Genomic DNA, 5,136 nt, shown 5'->3' with positions numbered 1-5,136 from the left:
CCCTCTCAATGTCTCGGTGTGACACCAAACAGAGTTAACAAATGACGTTACGATATGTGATTTCTTCTTTATTACAGTGTTTTTCAATAAAACTTTTCCATTTAACAAATTATTTGCTCGTGAGTTTCTTATTTTTTTCTGCTTCTATTCTTTCTAGATATAATAGATTTAATTGTGAGATGAAATCCTGTAAAGTCGGGATTGAAGGTTCCAACCAGCAGCCTAGTAACATACGCTTTGCCAATAGAACCAAAACATAGAATAATGGGGAGGATCTTAAACGGAGACCTTCCTTCTTTCGTTGTGTTTTAAAGTTCCACATTTCTTTAATGCAATCTAGAATAGCCCCCAGATGCATAATTCTGGATACAGCAAAAGCCCATGTAACAAGACCATAGAAAGGGTTTTACATTTAGGACAATAAGTAATTCTATCAGGTTTAAGGGGCGTTTTGGGGAGATCAAAGGCATATCTTGCTTTATGAATGATCTTAAATTGGGTTTCCCTCCACATCTTATTAGTTATTGCTTTACAGGTTTTTCCCCAACCTTCTCTTATCTTAACTCCAGTGTCTTGATGATTAAATTATTCCTCCCAGTGTTTGAAAAAAAATTCAGGATTTACTCCCAACTAGAGATGAGCGTTGTTCGAATTGAACTGTTCGCCAATCTCAAATTCGACCTGTTTTGGGCGGTGTTCGAGCCGTTCGACGAACCCGAATGATTTGAAAAAAATCCGGCTGTTCGAGGTTATGTTCGATAACTGTTCGTGCACCCAAATCATAACTGGATTTTTTTTCACAGTAATGCTGATAATCAATGTTAATACGCAATTTGAGTGTACAGCGGGGCGGGGGAGGGGCAGGGAATGGATCTCTGCAGAAATAATGAAGATCTCCATTTTTTTTTTCTCTTTCCCGCATTTACAGTGGGGAGGTGCAATCTTGTCAGCCTATCAGCAGCGCACACACGGAGCGAAGTGCTTTTTTTCACACAAGCAAAGGCATGTGTAATTGGCTGTGTATGTCACATGTCCTTGCCCTATAAGACCCAGCCATTTTCCCCATCGCCACCATTTTCTCACTGCTGCAGCTGAGTGTTAGACGGCACTGCTGCTGCTGTCAGCGCTATATTGTGTAACTGAATTGCAAGCGAATTTTCTCTTAAATAGACAGAAAGGTGTAGGGAGTAGGGACTAGTTTGTAATTGCAGCCCTTTTGAGGGCTAGGTTACAGCAGTTCCTAGCACTTTTTGCCAGGCAGGTCTGTTTTAGTGCTGTGCAAGTGTTTTTCACAGCATTTGGCTAAATCTAGCTAAGCAAATCCTTTTGGGCCTCTTGCACTGTGTGTTAGTCAGTGGAGTAGCCTATCTGTGTTGCAAGCTACACCACCTGTGTATGTAATACAAATTTTTTACTGCACCTAGCCAAGTAAAACCTTTTGAGCCTGTAGCAGTGTGTGGTACTCATTGTATTAGGCCATCTATACCAAGCTCCACCAGCTTTCAAATTACTAATAATTTTTAGCTGCATCTTGCCTGTAAAATAATTTTGGGCATATTAGCAGTGTGTGGTACTCATTCTATTAGGCCATCTATACCAAGCTCCACCAGCTTTCAAATTACTAATAATTTTTAGCTGCATCTTGCCTGTAAAATAATTTTGGGCATAGTAGCAGTGTGTGGTACTCATTGTATTAGGCCATCTATACCAAGCTCCACCAGCTTTGAAATTAATAATAATTTTTAGCTGCATCTAGCCCGGAAAATAATTTTTCTTCCCAATAGTGGTAGCAATAGAAATATGGGGCGCGCGCCTGGCTAACAAAAATATACGCTTCATAACAAAAAACACCAGCCTAGCGCACTGCATTAATAAGATGGCATCATCGTCTCTCCCAGTGCTAGGCCTACTATGCCGGCTAGCATTCCTGTGCCTAAAACACAATGTATGGGTCCGCATTAGCCACGATGCTGAGGGGTCTAAAGCTGCTGCTAACGCTTTATTACAATTCAATTGGCAGATTTTCATAGAGCTCCTCCCCAACGCCCACCCATAGGGCAACAGTTGCCCACCCTCCCTATGGGATCTAGTGGCGAATAGTTGATGCCATTAATCAGAGCGTCAGTTGCCCCGTCGACGTGGCAAGCATACGGTAAGGCATGGGAAGAGTGGACACGACTAGTAGCAGGCAGACGGGTTGACCAATGTGAACAAGCCAGATTACAAGTCACCATAGAATTTCTCCACCAGCTAATGATGAGGGGCATATCAGGGGCGTCAGCGCAGCGGTGTCTGACCGGAGTAGCATTTCACTTCCAACTACTGAATTGGGGAGATGTGACAAAGAGATTCATCATCAGACAATCCATAAAAGGGTGGAAAAGGGGTAAGCCAAGTCAGGAGTGTAGACGTCCCGTCCCGTGTCACTAAAACTGATTTCTCACATCATATCCCTAACACCATTAACATGACACTCACAATTTGAAGCAACACTACTGTCTAATGCATTTGTGATCGCCTTCTTCGGGGCGCTATGCATAAGCGAATTAGTCCCTCAATCCAAAATTACCACCAGTGGAGGCTTATTACACCAGGACGTAGTCATACCCAATAATGCAATACGTCTACACATACGCCAATCGAAAACGGTTCCAGCGGGCAGGGGCACTTGGGTACTTCTACAACCCACAAACGGTACACTGAGTCGGGTAACAATAGAAAAAACATATATAACCATCACAAAGTAATTTCTTCCTATCCCACATTGATGGAATGCGATTATCAAGATACCAGTTCCAAGCTATATTTAATAAATGCATAACATCGCAGCAAGAGCAGGACTGTCAAAAACGGAATTCAGAGGATAGGGAGATGGCGATCCACGTGTTTGGCGAGATACATAAGACCGGACTTGTTATCCTAACGTGGTTTGTTTCTTTTACAGGTGACGTTAAGCCAACAGTGTGGGTGATAGGCCACTCGTATATATATTGGGCAGAAAAAAGGGCAAGAGTCCGCCCAGGCGGGAGGAAATTATAGTTTCATAACACATATTTCAACTGGAGAGGTATTAGAGGCCTGCTATGGCCACAGGTACTAATGGAGGTAATCAAGGTAGGGAGAGAAGCAAGAGGTCCGGTCATCTTAGTTATACAGGCCGGGGGAAACGACCTAGGTCATCACAAGAGTGCATAACTAATGGCAATAATGAAACTAGACACTGAGCGCTTCAGAGAATTTTTCACAAAACTAACTATAGTATGGTCAGAGATTGTGCCGATAGCGGTATGGCAAGGTCCGAAAGACATCACGGCCATCGAACGGACAAGGCGGGTAATAAATATTCGAATGGCAAAATTTAGAAGAGACAGAGGGGTGTAGTGATACAACACCGACAACTGGAAGGAGATAAAGCAGGCCTCATACGGCCCGACAGTGTTCACTTAATGGATATTGGACTGGACATATTCCTGTCAGGACACCAGGACGGAGTGGAACAAGCGTTAAGAGTGATGGATGGGGGTCAGAGTCCTGCATACGAGTACGCAGGATCCTCCGTGGCCTGGAAATAGAAAGGACATGTTGGAGAGTTACACTTGTTGGCCAACTTGCCGGTGTCGAGACCCAGGGCATGCTGCAACAAGCTGAATTATGTTAGAAATAAAATGCCTTTCTAATGGAATGAGTATAAAGAGTTAATAAAGCTGTGACCGATCCTCACCCATCCAGTTGTAAGAGTTACATTATTGTATTGTCAAGGAAAGGGGGTCGGTAGGGGGGCTGAGCGTCTGGGTTTGGTTGGGGGTCCCCACAGTCTGCCTAGGCTAGATGCACTTAAAAATTCTTATTAGATACACAGGCGGTGCAGCTTGCTTCGCAGCTGGGCTACTACGCCCAAAGTATTGCCTAGGCTAGATGCAGTTAAAAATTCTACGCTGACTAGCAGACACTGAAGCTTTGGAGCAGACCTCTGAGTAAACAGCACTTCAGACTCAACCATCTGTGTTACCCCAAGCCATAGTGTATGTAGTTTCTTACAGTTAAAAGGGGGAGGGGGGGGCGACCCAACCAGGGCCGGCTCCAGGTTTTTCTGGGCCCCGTGCGAAAGAGTCTCAGTGGGCCCCTTTAACACATACCACGATTCATGATGCAAAGATACGGCGGAGAAATATATATATATATAGTACAATGCAAAGATTTTACTTCATGAGTGATATCTATTGTAAATTCCACAATAGCTCAGAAACCGGTGAATCGCTCCACACAGAATAGTGGCCACCATATAAGGCTCCATACGGAATACTGGTCCCCATATAACGCCCATACGGAATACTGGCCCCCATATAACGCTTCATACGGAATACTGGCCCCCATATAAGGCCCCATACGGAATACTGGCCCCCATATAAGGCCCCATACGGAATACTGGCCCCCATATAAGGCCCCATACGGAATACTGGCCCCCATATAAGGCCCCATACGGAATACTGGCCCCCATATAAGACCCCATACGGAATACTGGCCCCCATATAAGACCCCATACGGAATACTGGCCCCCATATAAGGCCCCATACGGAATACTGGCCCCCATATAAGGCCCCATACGGAATACTGGCCCCCATATAAGGCCCCATACGGAATACTGGCCCCCATATAAGACCCCATACGGAATACTGGCCCCCATATAAGACCCCATACGGAATACTGGCCCCCATATAAGACCCCATACGGAATACTGGCCCCCATATAAGGCCCCATACGGAATACTGACCCCCATATAAGGCTCCATGCGGAATACTGACCCCCATATAAGGCTCCATGCGGAATACTGACCCCCATATAAGGCTCCATGCGGAATACTGACCCCCATATAAGGCTCCATGCGGAATACTGACCCCCATATAAGGCTCCATGCGGAATACTGGCCCCCATATAAGGCTCCATGTGGAATACTGGCCCCCATATAAGGCTCCATGCGGAATACTGGCCCCCATATAAGGCTCCATACGGAATACTGGCCCCCATATAAGGCTCCATACGGAATACTGGCTTCCATATAAGGCTCCATACGGAATACTGGCCCCCATATAACGCTCCATACAGGATACTGGCCCCCATATAACGCTCCATACAGGA

Source organism: Phyllobates terribilis, unplaced genomic scaffold, assembly GCF_046119375.1.
Source record: "Phyllobates terribilis strain yellow unplaced genomic scaffold, ASM4611937v1 Scaffold_5__5_contigs__length_657084704, whole genome shotgun sequence".
NCBI lineage: Eukaryota > Metazoa > Chordata > Amphibia > Anura > Dendrobatidae > Phyllobates > Phyllobates terribilis.
This window is presented reverse-complemented; position numbering follows the sequence as displayed.